The sequence below is a fragment of the Synchiropus splendidus genome, chromosome 13, assembly GCF_027744825.2.
Source record: "Synchiropus splendidus isolate RoL2022-P1 chromosome 13, RoL_Sspl_1.0, whole genome shotgun sequence".
Taxonomy (NCBI): Eukaryota; Metazoa; Chordata; class Actinopteri; order Syngnathiformes; family Callionymidae; genus Synchiropus; species Synchiropus splendidus.
The window spans coordinates 6419829-6442922 of NC_071346.1; the positions used below are offsets into that span (position 1 = coordinate 6419829).

Genomic DNA, 23094 nt, shown 5'->3' on the forward strand with positions numbered 1-23094 from the left:
CCAATTATCCTTTTAATGAACGTGATGTGAAGCCTGCGTCTCCAAAGAAAAATAGATTTTTCTTTCCCCCCCTCCACTGCAAATGGCAGAAAGTCAAGCGATTGTGCAGGTTTGATGAGCGTATTAAAGGACGCGGCGGGATCCGAGCCCTGCTCTCTCTGTCTCTGCCAAACTCTGGTGCCACATGTGAGGCTGGGGGTTATGAACGCGGCCCGGATGAAAGGCCACAGGACAGGAATGTCAATGGCACGGGACGCGATGGCATGCGGAGCCAGCCGATCGGTCTGGAAGATAAGGTAAAGCAGGCCCAGATTAGATGGAATGAGGCGTTTGCCGGTGATGGCGACAGAAGTGATGGAGAGCTGTGCAGTGCATCATGGGAGGATATATCACCTGCTCCGCCTCCCCTCTCCACAGGAGCAGCCATTACGGTGATTGATTCCTTCTTGGTCCCGCTTTCCTTGTTTTCCTGTCGCGGTAGGAAGACGGCTGAGGGAGGGAGGAAGGACTCGTGCTCAAGTCCATCGCTACATTTCACCAGCTCTGTTAGCCACGCCACAAATCAAGAGTGTATTTGTGAATTGTTTTTCGCTGGATTGGTTAGCGCCTCATAACTTCGAGTCTCACGGTCAGGTTGTCAAGCGCGCAAAACAAATGGGAAGCCAGTGTTTTCCACCACCTTCCTGTCTGTTTATCAGCGCTGAAATGAGGATCGATTTCTTTCTTTGGTGTCTGGTTCAAGAGTTAAGGAAGGTCGATGAAGAAAGAGCTGAGCCAAAAGGCAAAGCTATCGATGTGCTGACCCGATCTAATCTCACTTGGTGGTCACATATTTTGGGTCGCTCCCTGGGAGATTGGTTGGGGAGTCGTTCAGGAAGCCGCCATCTTGTCTGAGTGAGGAGAGGAGAGGAAGCCCCGGGGCAGACCCGAGCTGCCACCTCGACTTGGCAGTCGTCTACATACTGTTGGAAAATGGGTGGAACTGAATACGCAGCCAACTACAGAGAGGTTTTTGTTTGATATATTTTGTTTTTTTTCTACTCAGTTTGCATAATAATGGAAACAAATTTGTCATTTCTGTATGAAGAAGTTTAATGTACAAATATTTTTCAATGTTTTCTTTATATGAGATAATTTTATACCATTATATACAATGTATTTAAATAGAAATATTTCAAAACTAAAGCTGCTGTTCTTATGAAATATCTATCAATATTTAAATGTTTTTTTTATGATTATTATTTGCAGGAATATGTGTCTCTGTCTGACCGGGCTGCCTTTTAAAGGGAAGACACATTTGAAAATCTATTTTTACAAACAGCTGCAGCACATGTTGACTCTGTTCATCCATGTCAGTGGTGCTCCCACTCCAGCTTCCCTCCTCTTCCCAGCGCTCAGCAGCTTCTCTTCAATTCCCTTTCCATCTTGTGGTGTCCAAAGATATTAGAAGTTGTTCGGGGGCTCTTACAATGATGTGATGAATCTTCCGCCTGCCCTCTGTTCTGCTGACGCTGGAGCTGCAGCGCGACTATGAAAGTGTCTCCATTTAATCTTCATCAGCATCATGGCTGTCATGGCGACCGTTATTACCTCGCGCATCATCTGCGTCCAAGTCTTTGTCAGTTCATCGGAGAAGATCGCGGATGATTCAATTATTTCAGGTGGTTAGTTCACGCCGTTGAGAAAAGGAGGAAATGAATCATGACGTCTTTGACTGTTTGCTAGTAGCGTCTGCTATTTGGCTATTAAATCACTCGACAGTGTTTGTCACTCACGTTACAGTGCACTTTGATTTATTTTTAATCTTTTTTTAATTCACTTATATTTAATCTATAAAATAAAATAAACATTTGAATAGCAAATACTTCAATCTTCATTTTAATGTTTTTTTTTTATTCAGCAATTTTTATTTTTTTTTATGCATTTATATTTAGTCAATAAAAACCAAAAAATATTTAGAATAGCAAATATTTTCCAGATTAGTTTACCAAAAAAAAAAAAAAAAGATATGTCTTGAGAAACAATAGGAATATAATTTTGGTGGACAAAATGAAATAAATCAGTTCCATTCTTTCATTTATATGCAGACTGTTTGCTAGTAGCATTTGCTATGTAAAACAAAAAAAACAATACTTGAATTAATATCTTGAAGAGAAGCTATTTGCAAATTTAAAAATGGGTTTGAACACAAACAGAAATCATTACTCATTTCATTATTAAATCACTCAACGGTGTTTGTCACTCACATTACAATGTGTTTCAATTCATTTTTAATCTTTTTTTAAAATGTATTTATATTTAATCTATAAAATAAAAAAGCATTTAGAAAAGCAAATAATGAAAAGATTAGTTTACCAAAAAAAATGTATATATATATTTTGTGTATATATATATACATATATATATATATGTATATATATATATATATATATTATAAGCAGTATAATATAACACTTTAATCTTGTTTTTTATTTATTTCTAATATTCAGCATATTTTAAATATTTTATAATGGCCTTCAATTCTTTTTAAATATGTCTTGAGAAACAGTAGGTTCAGTTCAGATTTTGTCTGTCTCCTATCCCGGCATGCCGGGGTTTCAGGAGTGATGTCAGAGCTGATGTGAGGGACACTGGATGTCAGCCTTCACCATCTTCAGCTTGGAGTCGCAGGCCAGCGTGAAGCAACTCTCGCTGTGAACCTTTCTCTGTGGATTTTGTCCCTGTGTTTGCGTGGGTTTCCTCAGGGCACTCCGGTTTCCTCCCACAGACCAAAAACACAGCGAGGTTAAACGATGACTCACCGTTCGATGGGCGCCAACGTGCCCTCTTTCTTGCCTTCTTATGATATATAAACGCCAGCCTCTAGAGAAGGATGCATGGTCTGAGCTTCCCTTTGTTGCACACATGACTCATTTCATGTTCAGAAGTTAATGCTGCAAATGATCTCAAAGATGGCAATTTCGCCCAAATCTCCGGTGTTAACAAAAAAGCCTTTTCCGTCTTGGTCTCTCTCCTCCTGCGGGGGGATTTTCTCCACTTCTGTGTACCCCTGTTTTCACATTCTTTCATCACAGCATGTGGATTCCAGTGGGCCTCCTCTGCTTTATTTTCCTTGTATGAAAACACAGTCTGCTGTTTATCTCTACTATCAGCATCTGGCACTTATTACCGAGCGACGGGAGCTGGGATTATTAGGATCAGGAATACAGAGACGGGATATATGGCCAGGTTAATAACAGCAAACTCTCCTGAACGCAGGCTTTTACCTCCACCACCGAAGCCCACCTCCAACTCAAGACAGCGTGAGAAAAACCCCTCAAGCGAGCGCCTCTTGGAAATCGGCGGAAAATAAAAACACTTCCAACTCCTCTCATATCCCTTGTACATTAATACATTTATTACCCCCGATATAAAAGAACCCCTAATCCAGAGCGACAGAGGAATAAATCTAATCCCTAATCTCACTGATCCCTCACAAAATCATTCAATTACGCTCCACCACTGAGCGCGGCGCCACGCTCACGGGGAGCGGGAGCCAAGCGAACAATCTCCTTCCCCTCATTACAAAACCAGACTCAATGAAACATGGTAATGAAATACCGCACACAGGCAGGATAATAGCAACAGCTCCTTCCCAAAATATGCTGCCGTGCTGCTTTATTACCATGAGGAGGTGGCGCCTGCGCACACACATAACAAGCCGCAGTGAAACATCTAGTTACTGTACTCGGCCGTGGCAGCTCGCGATGGGGGGGGAAGAAAAGTCGGCAGGTGAAATTGAAGTGACCTGGATACATTTCTGAGTGGCGAATGTCTTCGGCTGGTTTGCGATGAGCTGCGGGGTTGGTCTCTTGTTAGCCTGTCGCCGTTCACCTGTCGCTCATTAACCACTTTGACCTACTTTTTACATCAACTGTGCCCCACTACACACACACACGTAGGACACTTCTCTGCTGGAATTAAACACATTTCCGTGGGAAAATTTTAATCCTGTGTGAGAGCAAAGCGGTTTCATGGTGGGGGCTGTCCAAGGATGAGAGTGAAATACTGGTTTTGGCAGGTCAGGATCTGGGTCTGATTCCAGTTTGAGGTAACCTTGACTTTGACAGATTGAATTCTGCTTCTGATCGAGTGTGTATTATGGCCCGTTGATGCCCCCCTTACGAATGAAATTGTACCTGACAGTTTCAAACAATGTTAGCGTCGCTGGTCACATACGTCTGTGCGTTCTTTGCGTTGGTATTGCTGTTCACCACTATATCCTCCAGGGGGAGCAGCCAAGAGTTTAAAGTACAGTGGAACCTCGGTTCTCGACCACAATCCGTTCCAGGCGGCCGTTCGAAAAGCGATTTGTTCGAAATCTGAATCGTATTAATGCGTCCTAAGCCTTAAAATAGTCTTTTGTAGGAGTGAATGTAGAGTGTCTGCTGCAGGTGCGCTGTTCCTCTATGTGTGTGGCCGCTGCATGTGGGAGGGGTTGCCGAGTGAGTGACGTCTCTCCAGAAGGGAAGAGGTGCCCGGTGCGTGTCCAGCTCTGAATGTGCGCTTCTGTGCAGTTTGGCTGTGACAAAGTCATAAACCAAGTCACTTAGCTCTGTCCCAGACTCGCCTCATCCCTGTCCCAGCTCCAGCCCACAACAGGACATCAAACCCTGGAGTGGAGGTGTGGAGAGCGAGCACCTCCCCTGATCGGTCCGCGCACGTTGTATTTCTTCCATCTTTTTTCGGGGGCATTCGAGTCCCCCCCACTGTTTTAGTGGTACTGCTCCGTTTGGTCCGTATCCTTGAAACGCGTACAAAATGGACGCCGAGCACGAGCTGAAGGCTCCGGATCCCTTTGTAACTTTGAGCATAAATGGGCCTTTAGTCTCTGGAATTTGTCACGCGGGACTTTATGGGAGAATACGATCGAAGTGTCGTCAGCCACACCTCAGCCGTTCTTCTGTGTGCCAGGACGTGAGTCAATTCAAACACCTACGCATCCACTCAGAAGGCTGACTTCTGCGTTACTGTCGTGAAGGCAGCGGCTAAAGAGGCCCTGACTGTCCATTCAGGCATAGTGAAGAAACTCCTCCCACTCTTCTCAATGTTGAGGGGAAGCAGAAGCAGTGAGTGAGCTCAACCTCAGCCCTTGACCACAGATGTAGACCATAGACTGTGATCTTTGACTCAGACTCACCCTCAAAACCATAAATCCATTACCCCATGACTTGATGCTGCAGCTTGCCACAATTCCGGAGACTGGAATTCAGATTAAAATCGAAATTATTTTACTCAATAATAGTTTTTTTTTGTCCTTAAAATTGACTTTTGAGGTCATTTATTTTCAGACAAACATGACTCCAGCTCTCTGCGTTTTGTCTTGTGTATTCCAGTGCGGTTATTGCACCGGCGCTGACCTTTTCCATGACGGTGACCTGCTCTGCTCCCAGACTTCTTCCTCATGTAAACAAATGTTGGCTTTTGGAAGTTAGTTCAAGCAGACCAGCATTCTGTGTGCGGGGCGTGGAAGGTTGGAGGAACTAGTTTGATGTATGGCAGCAGATGCCCACTGCCAGATGTTATAGCGGCCGACATGAAGCTCTGGCATGAGGCGAGTGTTCAGGGCTGGCCACGTACTAATTAATCCAATCCCACCCTGGTCTCACAGAAGGTCACGCGCTCGGAATCTGCCGCTTTCAGAATAACTGAATGTCTGATGATGTCTGCGCGGAATGTGGTGAATTCATGTTCCATGGAAGTTTCTGCGTCTGAGAATGTGTTCATTTCCGAACAAGGCCAACTCTCTGTGCTTGTGCAGGCTCCTCTTGGTGGGAGTGTATTATGACCGGCGAGCATGTCTTCCAGCGAGGGGATAAATTGAAACAAGATGTGGCGGCCCCTCTCTTCTTTGAAGGTGTTCCACCTCATACCTCTGATGCTGCCGAGAGTAGGAGTACGACCATAAAAGGACACTCTGTTTACCTTAACCTGCCAATGTCTGCTTGCCAGATGTTCCCAAGTTTGTCTTTCATCTGCTCACACGAATCTTGTTTTTATTTTTACAGCGAGTTTGTTTCTCTGCCTTCCTGAGCCGAGTGGAAAGCCAAAAAGTCAGCGCTGACTCGCTGGAGGCAGGAGAGGCTAAGTTGGAACATTGTTTAATTTGCCGGGGCGAGCTCGCAGAGATGGAGGGATTTGGGTGGAGAGCCACGCAAGGTTCACCGCTCTCCACGTCGGCCTCCCTCAACTGATGAGGACATTGATACCGTGGAGACGAAAGGCTGTAAACACGGCCTCCATTAGCTGCTCAGGATTGGTGAACTTGAATACACATGTCCGACCTTTGCTCGAGTCAAGTGCTTCCATTGGATTAGTTACCAGTGAACTGCTATTGAGAGCTAATAGCTGTTAAGAGCTTTGAGTGAAGCGCAAGGACGCACTTTGAAAACGTACTACGGCAACATAGAAACAGGGAGACTCAGACAAGGAGAGACACATCATATAGAGCCGGGCAACAGAAGCCTGGGACCACTGCATGGCCAGCACTCACGATGCATATATCAGCAGGAAGTTATCGTACACAATATACCGCCAAACACCATCTCCACGATGACAATTCTGCATCTCACAATAAATTCGATAAACACGCGGCTCACTCACTGCATTGGACTTGGACATGTGAACATGGTGCTCTCCAGCTCCGGGGCGTTTGACAGCCGACACCAGCGTGTGACAGTTGTGGAGAGTGTGGTGGACTTTGGTTCTCGATCGTAGTTTTAAACTTATTTTTAATCCAGGGAACCTTTGATAATGACGCTGGTCGACTCTGAGCCTCTGGATCCTTGTTTATTTTATTAGATGGAGTGGTCCTCATAGGTTCTCTGACGCAGCCGTCTGACTTGGTTCACGTCAACACATGCAGGTCTCCCGCTGCGCTGGCGCCTCGGAGAAACACCCTGGTGAAAATAGTCCCCATTAGGGTTCACTGATCGACGACACACTCTCACAGGCAGCGCTAATGCTACGACCCAGCATCAGTTAGGGACCATCAACAAATTCTAAAGCCTCAAAGTATTAGTGAAATCCTCAATAAGGCCATGGAAAACAAGCATTTTAGGAGAGAGAATCGTGAAAAGGTTCTTCATCACACAAGACAAAGGACTGAGAGTTTGTATCATGATTTCGAGAACAGAATGTGACAAAATGATCATTTATTCACATTGGTAAAACAGTTTCTAGAGAGACAGTAGTGTCCAACACATGGAAGATGAAATGAAATGTATTTACTGAACTTTTCTGTCCATGTTTCCGGACATGCAGGAACATATCTCGGCCTGAACACGTGAATGCCAGGTGGCGCGGATTAGCCAAACATTCCACGGTGCAGAGACGGTGGCATCCTGCCCTGCATTTATTTATACAGCAGGTTGCTTTGATTGAAGTCTTGGGTTACACTTTGTGGAAATGTTGTCGCTGGGGGAACAACCTCTTGATTCAAATTTCTCTAAGATTACTTTTTGGCTCCTGGTTTGAGGGAACGTGGCGTAAATATTTTTCTTTTTGTTAGGGAAATCCGACAACAGACCAACCACCTTGTTTGTCGTGTTGCCGTTGTGCAGGACTCCACAAGTGGAGGGAAAGGCTTTTCATCTCTTTAGATTTTCCCAGTACACTGTTCCCAAATTCATTCCCAAAGCAACTGCTAATGCGTCAAACTCTTACCACGCTAAGCTAATTTTCTCCTAAATGTATTCAGTTTTGTACATTTCTTTGTCTGCCGTCTACCTTGTTTTTATTTTTGTATTTTTGTCTTTTCATTGTAATAGTTTTCCTCCCTTCATTTTCATTTCTCTCCTGGTTTGGTGAGCCTCCTGCTCTCCTGCCTTTGTGTGTATTTTCTGTGTGTTTTCAAGTCATACTCATAAATTCATAACATCCCATGACGTGGTTTGTCAATAGAATTTGGCGGGGTGGAAAAATAAGCTTTTTGAGATGCACTAACATAAAGCACGGAGTATTCCAGGGTTATCTGATCTCTGGCTCTCTTCCTGTCCATACGGAGTAAGATGTGCTAATTTGTCTCATCTTTGTGGAGCCTTCTGTCTGAATCGGCTTCATTTCCCTTATAGCTCCGATCCCTCTAGCGATTGCTCTGAAATGAAATCTCGTCTCTGAGCACTTTTTTTCCTCTAGTATCTGAATGAATGCATTACCATTAAATCCTGCCTATTAAGATGAGGGCGCAGGATACTACCTGCATCGGACGTGCGTGCTCATGCATCACGTATCTCCTCGGAACTGAACTGCTCTCACATGCGGCAGGGTAAATAGAGACCTCCCTGCCTCACTACTTCCATTTGTAAACAAACCTGGAACAAACTGTAGCCTGGCAACACTGTACAATACGTGGAAGAATATAAAATATGCACCGCAGCGAACATGGTTCAGTATCGATAAAAGAATAAGTAATTACTTTCTGCAAAAGTTAAACTTCAAAGTTGCTTTTTTTTAATGCTAAGAATTTGTTTTGTATATAACCAAATGAAACTTTCACGGAATCCTCTTTTAGTTGAACTGATTTGGACGAAGTTCTTCTCACTGAACCTGCGGTGATTTTGATTTGAAAGCCGTCATTGAAATGGAGCCGCGGTCAAGACCAGTCATTACAAGGCCTTTACAGAGACAGGGAGCTCCGCGGTCTTGTACACTGGAGGCTATGACTGACGCTGACTCTTTATTTGAAAAATAGATACTTGGAGAACGAATGTCTTTGCTGGAGAAGAACTTTATTCTATTAACTAGTAGAAAATCCGCACTTGTTTCTTACATCTTTGTCGGTGAGGTTTGAAAATACGCTTGAAAAAGATGTTAATCCCTCATGTGCAGGTGAATCTTTCGACACTATCTATCATCCATCTATCTGTCTGTCTGTCTGTCTGTCTGTCTGTCTGTCTGTCTGTCCGTCCGTCCATCCGTCCGTCCATCCATCTATCTATCTATCTATCTATCTATCTATCCATCTATCTATCTATCCAACTGTCATCTATTCAGGTATATCCATCTATCTATCTATCTGTCCGTCCGTCCGTCCGTCCGTCCGTCCGTCCGTCCGTCCATCCATCCATCCATCCATCCATCTATCTATCTATCTATCTATCTATCTATCTATCTATCTATCCAACTGTCATCTATTCAGGTCACCAAGTCACTTGCAACTTGGAAGGGTTTTTAAAAGGTAAACGTGGGTTGGACCATGCGAAGCTTCTTACCATTTAAATTTGCAGCTTGGCATTAACTTTCACTGCCACTAGTAACTGAAAGGATCAGGCCTTGTGATGCTCCCGGCTCTAAAAAAAAAGGGCCCTGGCTGTTTGTTTAATGTATGCTAACACCTCGTAAGTCCAACGAGAGCTGCAGGGCTGCGGAGGTTTGACCGCTTAACTGTTGCTGAAGGCAACCGCTCTGGCAGAGCGCCTCAGAGCGCTCTTTCCTCCAGCTATTTTTACCATTTGGAGGAATCTCTTCATCACATGACCTCTTCCCAGCTGAAGGCAACCTGGAAACCTGATCAACAAGTGCTGCGTGTCGTGTTGGAATCTGATTTCACTCCCCACCACCAGTGATGGATGAGATCCCAGGACCTGAAAGAGTCTTTCCTGTTTGGCAATTCTTTCAACCCAAGCACCCTTAAAATCAGAGCAGCATGGAGACGTGCATCAGATCTCAGAAGCCCCACATGAAGGTGGTTGGGAGGTCACATGTGTTTGTTGTGCAAATGAAAGTGTCTCACGGATCCACTTCACCTGAGATAACACCTCCAGTGTACAAGACCGCAGCAGGAGACAAGGAGGAGCTGGAGTCTCTCTGTCACTTCAGGCCAGAACAAAACACAACTGAAAGTGGTTTCCTGTGTGAAAACAACTGAACCTTCAACATCAATTGAGAAGGACTGGTTTGTTTATGCACTGAGTCATATGGACAGTCCAGTGATTATATGTTTCAGCGTGTGCTACGAGCAGGGTCAACTATGAAGCTGTGGAATACATGCTTTTTTAGGTAAGAAAATGCCTGTTTTAAAGCCCACAAATCAAGTGAAAAGTCAATGTGTGATGAAACCACAGTCGCACAAGGTGAACCATGACTTGACCAACATCCATAAACATTACCGCAACATTTACCTTCGTAAAGGGGGCGGAGAGAAGGTGTACATCTCCAACTTCTGTGGTGGTGGACCACAGCATCGAATCGAACCCAAGTTTGTCATGGCTGTCTGTGGGCTCAGACCCAGTTGCTGAATTGTTGCAGGTTGACAGGAGACTTGGGAGATTGAGGGTAGGTTTAACAAGGTTTATTCACAATTACGCGAGAACACAAAAGACGAACAGGAACGTAGACACCAGAACACAGAACGGGAAATACACTCAAGAGTAGGGGGGAAACCTGATGAGGCGAATTATAATCCAGACCCACAAACGGGGACAACGCAAACGCACTCGGAAATAACGATGACGAGATGAAAACAAGAAGAAGAGTTGTACAAAGAATTCACACACGCTCAAATGGCGAGAAGCAAGAGACAGAAAACTGAGCGAGGAGCACAAACTAAGGAGGCGGCAGAAAGAAGGTCAATCACACATGGAATTTAGAAATATACAACAGGAGCACGAGAGAACGGAGGGTCAAGAGAGTTTACCATGAGAATGCGAAGCAACCATCTGGCAACGCAGACTGGAACCCAGCTGTAGAAATCAGTGGAGTCTGATCCGTGGAATGGGATCCAGTTGCGCTGCTGTGAAGCTGAAGAGAGAGATGGAAAAGAAAACGACACACAGGAACACCGGACCTAACAAAATAAAAGCACAACAGAAACGAACCATGACAAAGTTGGATACAAGGTTTCTTCCATCGTCCTTAGCACCACGTAGCATCACAACATTTCTTACCCTGTACAAAGCTCTCATTTTTTTTTCCTGACATCCCACGTGGAAGAGACAAAACCCCACGTCCCTTGCTAAAACGAATCCAACTTGAATTGTGCTTCAGTGCTTTGCCTGGCATCAAAAGTGAAAAAAAGATTTTAAGGGTCCCTTTTGTTTCCGCCTTCTTCTCCGTAATAATGCTATTTAAGCAGAAGCGATCGAAGAAAAACAATGCGCTTATCTCGCAAAACAAAGCAGCTCTCAGATGCCTTCCTGTTCACTTACTTTAGTCACATCGTACATCATGTCCTGCTGCTTTTATCACACGCAGCGTTGCACTGGTGAAGCCGGAGGAGACCTTATTAACAGGAAAGAGGACGGCGTTTGTGCTATCAGCAAATCTGAATGAAGAACAGTGAATCTGCGGTGTGCTTGAATTTGCCCAGGAAGAACTACAGGGAGCACGCCGGGATCTTCTGAACTATCCAGACTTATTGTGTCCTCCTCACACGTAAATACTCCCACCATGTGCAGCATGATATCAGATGGCACCGATATCGACTTTTATATTAAACCGACGCCAGCTTGTTTGGCCGTGCGCTGAAAAAAGATATAGCAATATATCTCAAGCTGTATTTCTGACAAAGAAACAGTATGTCGGCTGCCTCTTGAACCCTCAGACCAGCAGTAATAAGCCACTCTTGCTGTTCCCATGGCAACCATAGGTACCTGTAAATCAAGCCGGGCAGCGATATCTGAATATTATGGGGCTGCTATTGAGGTATATGAGGGGATTATGGATGTGGACATCTTGCTAACGCTAAATGAGATGATGGAGATTAGAAGTTGGGTCAGAGCAGGACAAGATGGCCTTTAGAGTGAGAGGAAAAATGGTTCTATCCTTTCAGAGATCAGAGTCATGACTATAAATAATTCTGCAGTTCCGAGGCTTGAGGGGAAGTGAGAAGGAAAACCCAGCAGACAGCTTGACCACCCATGTCTGGTGTACCTTTCGCTCAAACCGCAGTCTTCAACGCCCCGCGCTACCTCACAAGCTTTTCAGTCGAGTTCACGAAATATTAACACCAGTGGAGCAGACATAACTCTGAATGTAGCCTAAGCAATGAAACACAGCGCTGAGTCACCGACCCTTAAAATATCGACATGTCAAACAAGAAAATTTAAGTCGCGCCACACCTCTGATGCTGCTTTGAAAGTGCCATGAAAAATTGCGAAACTAAAATTCAGAACAATAGACACGACAGTCCTGAACTTTGACTTGAGAATTGCACTGTTAGCACTTGCTGGCAGCAGCTGTCAAAACAAGACACTAAGTTTCAATCATTCAGTGTCATTCACATCTGGACCTGTTATAGTGAGGTATAGTATTAGAGGTTATGATATTAGCCTTGTACACAGTGATGTCAAGATGGACACACTTCTCTCAGCTGACACAGTTACCCACTGTAATGACCTGAATGCACAGATGTTTCCGCCTCAAGTTTTCCTTGTCACACCCCACCTCCACCCCTGTGAATAGCCAAATGGTAATGTCATTCATTGTTGGTCCTTGACCCTCTTAAAAAGTGCCAGGGAAAATGGGTGGAGGGGAACTGTTCTCTAATACAACTGAACTATTTGTTCTGATGTTTTTATATGTTTTCAGATGTAACTTGCCTTTTATATTGGATTGACACAACCCGAATTTGAACTTGTATTGAGCGATAATTTAAGGGAGATGAAGAAGAGAGTGCAGTTATGGTGACCTTCGTGGAGCAGAAAGGGAATCTTCATTGGACCTGACAGATATACTGAGGCGGTCAATGGGAGTTGGCTAAAAAGACCAAGCTTAGAACATGACCAATGTTTCCCTCTAATCTGTATATTATTTTGAGAAGGAGCGCAGGAAAAAGGGGAAGAAAAAGACAAGCATTTTTGGTGTGGTGAATGAGGACAGGAGAAGAAACAGTAAGAACAAGAACTAAAGTTTAACCCTGGACTCATACTGGACATGGTGACTCATGCTAGAAGTACGCATCAGCAGTTCCCTCAATCGCGCAAGAGTTGCAACATGATCATACGTTGATAAGATAGACTTCACTGATCTCACAAAGGAGAAATTCACTGAAACAGGAAAAGTGTTAAAAGGAGGTACAGAGCTCCTGCGACACGCAGCTGGTCACCCATCGCCATCTTGGAAGCACTTCAAAGATTGTGTCTGAAGTATTTCGTCTGTTATAGTGTTCTTAAAGGCTGCTACGTATATGTAATGAATATATAGAGGGATATAATAATTCTCATCAATAATGTTGATCTATATGAATATAGAGCGAAAAGAGCGCCTCCGTGTGGTAACCACTAACCCCAGATTTTTTTTTTTTCGTGACTGACAGCGTCAGTTACTGGGGCGGATTATGTCCTTCATTTCAGCCTCTAATGCATCAACGTGCAACGCTGAAAGCTGACGTCTTTGCTAGCATCGGACGGTCCAAGTGACCATGAAGTGCATTTTAGCTGTTCGTGTCAATGGTGTGTTTTTATTCTCCTCTAAATCTAGCCATGATTTTTTTTTTTCCATTCAGTCGCTGGATTTTCACACCAACTAGAATACGTGCATGTTTTTGATGTTTCAATTGCCTCCTGAAATCCCTCCTCTTCGCTTTGATAAAAGCGACAATGTTTCCAAAGAGCTGCTTGATTAGGCAGCGCATTCGTCGCGTGGCCCCGCGGCTGTTGTCAGGATCGTCTCTGCTCCACTACCACTGCTGGTGAGATTTATCCTGTTTGCTTTGGTAGTAGAAACACATCTCTCCTCCCGAGCAGATATGCACCTTCACTCCCTCGAAAGAAAAACAATATTTTCACAGGAAAAGAAGAGAAAAGCATCCGCAGAAGCGCCTGCGGGTTCTTTTCACAGACAGATATATAACACTTTTGGTGTTCCTTTGTCTGCTGAGTTTTAAGGCTACTTCCACGCCTTATTTATGTTCGCTGCACTTGCTGTATGATCACGGCACACCGGACTGAAAAGAAGATTCCTGACACTTGTACCGATCCATCGGTTCCTCTGATGTCCCTGTTGCACGTGGAGCAACAAAGAATAGGGTTGTTTAGGAAGCACAATGACACGGAGAGAAGATCATGAAGAAGTACAACAAGATGTAAGTGCTCAAGTATGAAGGCTAAAACAAGTCTTGGAGTGCTACTGCATTCGTGTCTTGTTGGAGTTGTTAGCCATTGGGATGCTACGATAAGCAGGCAGTCGACTATAACCGGCTAACTGACAATTTACATACATTTGTCTGTTTTCTATTGACTATACACAACAGTATAATCTCACAACTCTGTCTTTTATTCAACATCTAGACGTCATGGCAACTGTGAAGATAGTTGGTGACTAGTTACAGCCCTAGTTTTTGGATCTGGGACGTGGGGAAAATGTCCCTCTACCACAGTGGTGGCAGTAGTATTGACGGCATGTTCACATAAGATTACGAACCACCGCATGAGAGACGAGCCAATTTACTGACTCTCCTCCTGTCACAGTTCATGCTGCTCTACTTCTTAATATCACAACCAAACAAAGTCATGGCTAGAAAGCCACGCAGAATTCGGCGGGATGTACGTTAAATGTTTGGTGCCTGTCTATTGACACTGGACTAAGGTTCATTTATGCTCAATGTTACGTACGGCTATGGATACGGACGGAGCCTTCTGCTCGTGCTCTACGTTCATATTGCCTATATTTCAACAAAGCTAAAGGATACGGGCCGAAGGTACCACCGTAAACCATGGAGGCAGTGTTGCTGTTACTACCTGATATATAGCGTGAATGAGTCACGAAGAAGATATAACAAAGGCGGAAATTCCCCATCTCCAGTTGCCATATATTTAAGGGCCTGTTTAAGGTTTATTTTGGAGCTTGTCACTGTCATAAACGTTTGACTCTGGGCTGCTCCCCCTGCTGGATATATTGGTGAATAGCAATAACCAATGTAAAGAAGGCATGTGACGCTAAAAGGACGGGTACAGTTTTGTACGTAAAGGGAGCATAAATGGACCTGTAGTATTGCCTGGGATTCATCTTTTTACCAAAGGTAAAAGTCCCGGTAATGCAAAGCTTAAAATTGACTGATATCATGCTCCAGATGGGACTGAAACCGCTGGTGATTTTTACTTTGTCTTGTGTTATTTATCCCATCTGTGTAGCCCCCAAGACAAGACGGACTAAGTTTGGACAAAAGAAAAAAAAGGCCACATTGTCGGTTTCCTACCAGATTGAGTTGAAGCATGAATTCCTGTGAATATCAGTTAGTTTGAGTTATGTCTGCACCTTTAGAGTCAACAATTTAAATGGCATTACTGTGATTAAACTGTTGTATTTCTTCACATTTTCACATGACAAGGCTCCACTGTAACTGTAATTTTGAACTCGTGGAGCGCGAGCCTGAAGGCATCCCCCCGTCCAAAAGTACCCGCGTCAGAGGAATATAGTCAAAGGACTACACCACACTCTAAGGCCTGAAATGACTGCCCTGGTGCTGCTTATTTTGAAGCAGGGGAGTGTAAACCTGCTGTGAAAGCTGCCACTTCCACTGCACTCGCTGCTCACAACTGACTTTAATTGTCATTGTCAACCACGACAGGTGCAGAGCAACATGACGCCCGACGATGGCTCCGCTTTTAAAGATCCTTACCGCCTCTTTTTTGGTGATTTGTCATTGTTATATTGTTGGTCCAATTAGTCGGTCGCACCTTTTATTTGCAGATGGAGCCGAGCTTTTCATTCGTCCCTGTGTCCTGTTTTAGTGGCAAACTATTGCAGTGAAAGCCAGATGAACCCTCAGCACCAGCCGTGTCACTGTGCCCGTGCATGTCCACCTGTTTGGAGGTGAAGATCACGCGAGTTACCCGAGTCACAGCAGCCAAGCAGGAATGAGATATTAGCTTCATACTTAGACTTAGACTTAGACTTAGACTTTCTTTATTGTCATTGCACAAAAACATATCACGATATTATGGCAACGAAATTTCGGTCTGTGGCCTCCGGTTTCCAAAAACAAAACTATATGTCCAAAAATAAATAATAGATAAATACTAGTCAGGAAGATGTACAAATCAACAAAACTGAAATGGTGCAGGTGACGTAAGAAATATCGCTCAATAGACATATAGTACCCGACAAGGAGTTAAAAACCAAGATGAATAGGTTAATAGTTCAATGATGCCGTGGAGGAGGAAGAGAAGGTCACAGCAGGAGGCGTCAGATTTCAAGTCCAGTGTTGATAAGTCTAAAATATAAATCCAACAGCAAGTATTTCCAAATGCCAGGTAACCAAGTCCTCATCGCTGTCCTCTGTCACCTGTACATGTCCTACTCCAGTTCTTGAAAAACCATCTACACTTCCATTGAATATTCATAAGCCCGAGAAGGAGGCCACTAATGTGAGGGTCCATCGAGCCAAAACACTTCAGAACTCCGAGTAAAACATGTCTTAACAATGTCTTTATTACCAGGTATTTTGTTCAATAGTTTTGTTTATTTATTATGAGGGACACAAAAATTGCATTGGTCATTAAAATCTAAATCCAAAAGAAAAGAATTGGAATTCCATTTGGGCTTTTGCTCTGACCTCACACGGCGTAGGGCCACATGTGGCCCTCGAGCCTCACTCCGCCCATCTTCCGGTACAAAGCATGGAATCAACCAGAACAACTTGCGACTGTTTTGTAACATACCAGTGTGTATTCTTTAAAGAAAATTCATGACTGTCAGTGACGGTTACGAGTCAGTGTATCGGAACATCTGTTTGTTTTGCACATGGAATCTTAGTTACGTAATACCTAGTTAGCTATGTTACGTCAATTAGCATGTGCAGACTTAGCACATGGGTTAGCAACTTCACGACGACATGTCCATCTGCAGTGCTCCTGTCCCCTTCAACTTTCCCGCTTGTGACTGGACCGTAACGTGTTGAAACACAATACTCAGATGGAGGCCAGTCATTGTTGGTTTATAGTTGACATCAGAGTGAGTCTCAGGTGACATTGATCATAAACACGCCAAGTCGAGACGTCTATTTGGTGTAGCACCAAGCATAGGCTGTCCATGTCCAGACAGGAAGACAGGAAGTTGCTCTGTTTTTGGGGAGTTGTATGGGATTAGCAAGACGTTTCCGAAAAGCCCAAACGGAATGTGTGAGTGAATTAAGGCTTTCGATTCGACTACACATATTTTTGTTGTTCTGTAAGCTAGCAAGGCGGTATTTTTGCTATTGCTGAAGCCCGATATTTATCAGAAACTGGAATGAAGGCCCACAGTTTTGCCGTCTTTGGTGAATAACAAGATTAAAGCCACATTTAGGGAAACACCTGAGGCAGGAGCAGCAAGGCTTTGGAGACGCCATCTGTCCGTTGCTTCAGTTGCTTCGCTAATAATCACTGAGACACCGCTATAGCCGGGGAATGCTGCCGTATTCCCGGGATTCACACAGCCATTGTCTCATTAGTGGAGCAACCGTGACAATTGATGTTACAAAGTCGCGGCTACCTCTGGGCCAGAGCCCCTTCTGGGTTCCACGGGGGGTCAGCAAGCTGGTGGAGTCAAAGTACCAATGCGAGAGAACGACGGAGCATGACTCCTCTCCCAAGCGCGAGGGATGGGACTTCTCTCAGAGATACAGCAGAAGGGGAAGGGAAGAAGAAGAAGTCAGGCTTATTATCCGAGCCGCTGATCTTGCGAGGCGTCGCTCTGCGTCCACCGAGTGTGAATTGTTATGGCACACAAAGCTCAGCAGCTGCTCCACGCTAATTGGTGGCCTCAGGTGAGCTGGCAGATGATGCTTCCACAGACACCTGAACAACACCAGTCAGAGTGAAGGCATCAGAGGAGCGCCGCGCGACTCATGAGCTTTAATGAGGAGCTACAAGCCCAGCACAAAGCCAGACGCTGGATCATTTGATCAGCTTCTAATTGTCAAACAGACGAATGTCATGAGCCACCAGCGTCGCCATATGTCTTCTCCATGGGACTCACCTGCCTCAAATGTAGCTTTGACACCCTCTGTTGAGTGTCAAGGGCGATTCGGAGCGGAAGCTGTCAAGTCCATGGAAAACAGCTCAGGAGCATGAGTCAAGCTGCCTGAGGTGGACGTTGACCCGGCGTCTTAGCGGCCACTTAGCCCGTAGATCCAATAATCCGGTGTAGCTGGGGTTAGGTGAGCCTGGACTCCCACACCTTCCTTTTTCTTCATTTGCATGTTGGCCTTTTCCACTGATCCCTTATGGACAACCTGATACTCAAGTTCAGTCAGTTCAGTCAGAGCGCTCAGATCAAACAGATCTGAACTGTTGTCACTTTCCAGCAAGGTAGCGGAGATGATGCATGAGGAAGGAGCTTGCATGTTGAGGACGCGACAAACTATCAAAGCACAAGCCTCTGATATCCCCAATATTACTGCCCTACATTTATCAGATCTGTAGCAATGGACTGTTGGGGACTGTTGGACGCATTGGAAATCTCTTTGCTAGCAATGAGTGCAGTTGGACAGCATTAGCATTCGTAGCATTACAGTGCTCCCTAGCACAACAGTAGTTGAGAAGGAGAGTGGGTTGCGCTCCTGCTACGGTGCAGCATTCTGAACAGTGATCTTACCTCCAGAAGAAAAGTTGTGCACGGCATTTAGGAACGTCAACAAAAAGCAAGCATCTGCCCCAAGTCTCACTCTCAACTTCTGAAAATGTTGAGTTATTTTGCCTGCACACAGACGACGACATGCAATTGTACTGTCATTTTTGGCTGGATGTCTTCAAGGTTTGTTTGTAGCATTACATCAGCCAGTTTCTCTATAGTGGGTGGAGAAAACCATCATTAAATCACTATTTAAAATGAGCCCATCCCACCTCTGACACCATTTGACAACATTAAAATATCGTCCTGCAAAGCTAGACGCAAAAGCTTCTTACTCTGGATGAATCGCTGCTGTGTATCAAGCATAAAATGTTTATCTTAGCGTTGAAGCCGTTGACCATGGGACAGGAAGTAGGCACGAAACAAAGATATAAATGATTCTCAATCACCGTCAAGCTTCAAAATGTGCGTATTTTAAAATCATATTTGTGTTCATGGATTGAATATGGAACTGTTTTTAGTATATATACTTGGTCCGGTGTACTGTGCTTGAACTACTGACATGGAAAAGGAGCATTTGGAGCAAAAGCAGTTGGGGTTGTCTCGTAAATGAATAACAACAGTGATGAAAGTTGGATATTTGGAGCTAAATCAAAGAGCGGTTAGGTCTGACCTGACACGAAGGTTTGTCTGACTGGACATGAAAAGACTCTCCACTCTCCTGCGTGGCTCTGATACGGTCTGTAGGAGGTTCAGCATTAGTCCACAGTGACCTAATGTGATAAGCATCCGGAGCTGATTCCTCCCAGACTCCCAGTGCTTCATCACAGATGATAAAGCCTGTTCTGGTAAGGCCGGGGGGGAGGGAACCGAGGAGATGGAGGGGGCGCAGTGGAGTGAGTAAACCTTTAACAAAGGGCAGAGACAGGCTGACGCACTTGTGCGCCCAGCCAGTTACCCCCCTCTCTTGGTTTCTCTCTGCCTTCTGCTTCAGTTGTCAGGAAAATTGGCAAGCAGCGGGGATGTAAGAAGCTGATCAAGTTGACCAAGCTTCAAACTCAGGAGCCAAACTCCAGAAACACTAGAGGTCCTCCCAGTTGAGAGAAAAAAACAGCAGAGTATTTTTAGAAAGCGCTTCACAGCTGTGAAAGTTCAGCGCGGCAGCCTCACTTTGTCAGTCGGAACTGGACTTGGATGAACTTTGAAAACTGTTGGGTCTCAAAGTGAAAGCGGTTGTTGAACGGTGATCACGGTGTGTCACAGTTGTTTCCTGAAAGAAGGCAAGAAAAAAAACCTTGACAGAACCAGATCCGGGGTTGAACTCCGAGTTTGCAGAAGTCTCAGAGAAAAAATAGTCTGACTTTGATTTTTTTTTTAAATGACAAAAAATAGGAATGTAAAAAAATGCTTTTAAATTAAATAAATACAATAAAAAAAAATAAGAAAATCTTAACTATTTTTCAGTCTTGTTTTTAAGAAACAAAATTGTAATTTTCTAAATCAGGCTTAAAAGCAAAATTGTTAAGAAGAAAAAAAAGTAGAATACATAACCTAGTCTCCTGAGCTCACAGGTTGGGTTTATTATTGAGTATTGCTCAGCTTTTGTTTTATTTACATATGGTTTGCTGATCTGGGCATTTTCCTGTGACTCAGAGTAGAGCCTCAGGGTAGAAACAGGCATCAGCATAATGATGGTGAATTCAATTCTCATTCATTTTTGAGCTTAGTGCAAATAGGTGTGGAAATTATTTTAATAATAATATTCAATATTTCCACCTATTTATGGTATTCCAATCCTTTCATTTATATATATATATATATATATATATATATATATATATATATATAGGAGGAAAAGACCTACAGTCTCTTTGATAGTTCGCTCAAGATTTAAACAAGACAGCACATGATGTTCAGGTTGTTGCGTGTAGTCAGAGTGAACGCACCACCAGTCGAATGAATAACCCCCTGCTGCCTGAAGGTCAGAGGTCAGGATTCAAAATGTGTGGTGTCTGTCTTTTGGGGGGGAGCCAGTTTATCTTCTCAGGCTTTGAGAGCGACACGACAGCGTCACCTCTGCGAACACACGATACTCAGTGCATCAATAAAACACCAGCCCGTACCAAAACAAACCAGGTGGGCTCAGCACTGAAAGCAAGAGGGGATTTTCTGTGGTGTTGTTGCTGGAGCAACAACAAGGCACAGCTTCAGTGACTTATATACCTCCCACCGAGTGCAGCTCGAGCCGTGGGAACCTGTGCAGTGGGGCCTCAGCTCCTGCTCGTGTGCGTGGACTGTGGAGTGTGTTTTAATTTACCAGCAGGAGAATGTTGAGCGTGGAGTGATCAACCTTTAGAGGGAAGATCTGCTGCTTTGGGAATGATTAGCGTGTGACATTTGAACATCAGACTGCTGAAGGCTAAAATACTTAACGCAAAATAATGGTTCAGTTTCCCTCGATGTACTGTTAGCTGGCTCTGCAGTGTGGTCTGAAAAGGCTTCTTTCCTATGGTCTTTCCATAGGAGATGTGACCCGGGTTTCCACGCTGACCTGACCCGCCTCCACCTCTCCTCTCCACCTTGTTCTGCTCTTCTCAAGCATCATGAGTCAATTCTCCAGGAATAGCCCCGTGGAGTTTTTTGGTAAGTCTGATGTCATTTGATCCAGAAACACAATTTTGTGATTCAACCAGACACTCTCAACAGACTTCCTCTTCTCAAAGATGCTGATATTGAAAAGCTATTTTCAGTTCGGTGCAAACAGCTTTCACCAATTTCCTTCCTTCTGTCATGGGATTGTGGTCATGTTCTCCAGAGCTTTGGTACCAACGGTTTTCATTTCAAGGATTTTCTCTTCACTGCGTCATATCCTTTTTCTTTTGAGTGCAAATACATTTTTGGTAATGGAAGGACGGACATAAAAAAGATTTACGCACTTTCACTCGGGGCAACAAAGAAAAAAAACTGCCAAAGAAACTTTGTCTTGTTTGGTTTACAGTGACTGGGAGTTTTATAGCAACAGCAGGGGAAACATGCTGGTGGCGGTTTCTGCTCATTGACACTTCCACTAAAACTTGGACTGCGTTCCTGTGTCTGCCTTAAAACCACCGTTACAGGAGCACAAACCCACCAGCGCCCGGTCCTTCTGCTTCATTTAGCGGGTAGGGAAAGTCGGGTGTTTGGTTTGCGTCGTGTCCGCGCGCGAGTCTGGCTCTGTTTGATTGTCGCATCGCGGCTGTTTGGTGTGTATGAAGTGAACAACTGGCTGGAAACGCCAGCGATTATGGAGCGGAGATTGTCGAATGAGGAGCCTAAAGTCAAACAGAGGCAGTCAAACAACAGCTGCTGTGTACAATGAAGCTACAGTGGAACTGGCAGCGGTTCAGTCGGCATCTGCTGCGGCCTGGAAGTGCTGGTGGACCCGACGTGATCCGCCGAGTTCGTTGTATGTTCTTATAATACTGGTAACATCGGACTTACAACCGGGACGTAAGTCATATTGGACGTAAGTCGGACACGAGGGTCATAAGTACTACTGTATAGGATACATGATGTCAATCTGTTGCGTTTTTAAGCAACTTTTTCTGTTGAATACTATTATATACCAAGCTGTTTACAGCTGTAACTGTCGTACGTGTTGCTTGGCTGCTACGTGCTGCGGTGCCAGACACTGAATACAAAAAAGAAAAAAGCATCAGCTGGCCGTGGACGTAAGTCGAGCAGGTCGTACGTTGGATGTTACTTGTATTTTGTGATGCATTTAGCAGGACTATATCCCAGCTACCTTGGGTGGAAGGCGCAACATGTTTTATATGTTTGCAACTACAAACCTGTCCACGGTTCTCCTATATATTTGTGAGTCAACAGTACCCTCTGGCTCATGCAAACTCTCGTTCCTCTTGGTTAGGAATTCCAAATACGTCTCCATGTAGGAAGGGATACCAAGGGGACACATCGTCCTCGTCCTGAAGAGCCATTAAATCGAATGCGGGGTGTCGGACCTCTGCCCCACCAATGTCTTCAGCATTTAACGGAAGCAACAAATGGAAGGTGGAGAATTGTCGTGAAGTTCAGGTGTAATAGGATTGGCTGAGGTTTATCGCCCCCACTCTGGTGTCACTCTGAGGGACGACCGTGAAATGAACCGTTACTCCTTCAAGCAGGTTTGTCAGCGCAGAGCCGTGGTGGGTATAAAGAATTGGATTATCCTCGAGGCTAAAAATGGGCGAGTGCAGGTCTGAAGGGCCAGGGAGCGTCTTATTGTACTGCAGGTCCTGCTTGCTTTTATGTCTTTAAACGGATCATGGTTGTCTTGGTGGCACCGAGCCATCTGTCCAATCCATTACTCGGATGCAATTTACGAAATGTGCAGGAAACGGTGAAACACGAATGAAGACCATGGCGGAGTAGTGTCCGGTATCATGGGGCCTTGAGCAGCTGATGTTTAAAACCTTTTCTGAAGATGGGTTCGAACCGTTATATTAGCAAAAAGATGTTATTTGTCAAGCGGGTTTTACTTCCTGGTGGATGACACTGTACGTGTCAGCCAGTCGAGATGTGTTG

The 23094-nt window shown here is 44.5% G+C and overlaps 1 long non-coding RNA gene across 1 annotated transcript in view; it reads left to right on the plus strand.

Moving 5' to 3' along the window:
* LOC128769656 (uncharacterized) overlaps positions 1–21084 on the plus strand; it is a 35404-nt gene extending 14320 nt beyond the window's left edge. Inside the window, exon 3 of the long non-coding RNA XR_008416420.1 lies at positions 21055–21084. This is a non-coding gene — a long non-coding RNA (uncharacterized LOC128769656). The remainder of the gene's footprint in view (positions 1–21054) is intronic.
* The last annotated feature ends 2010 nt before the right edge of the window (positions 21085–23094 follow it).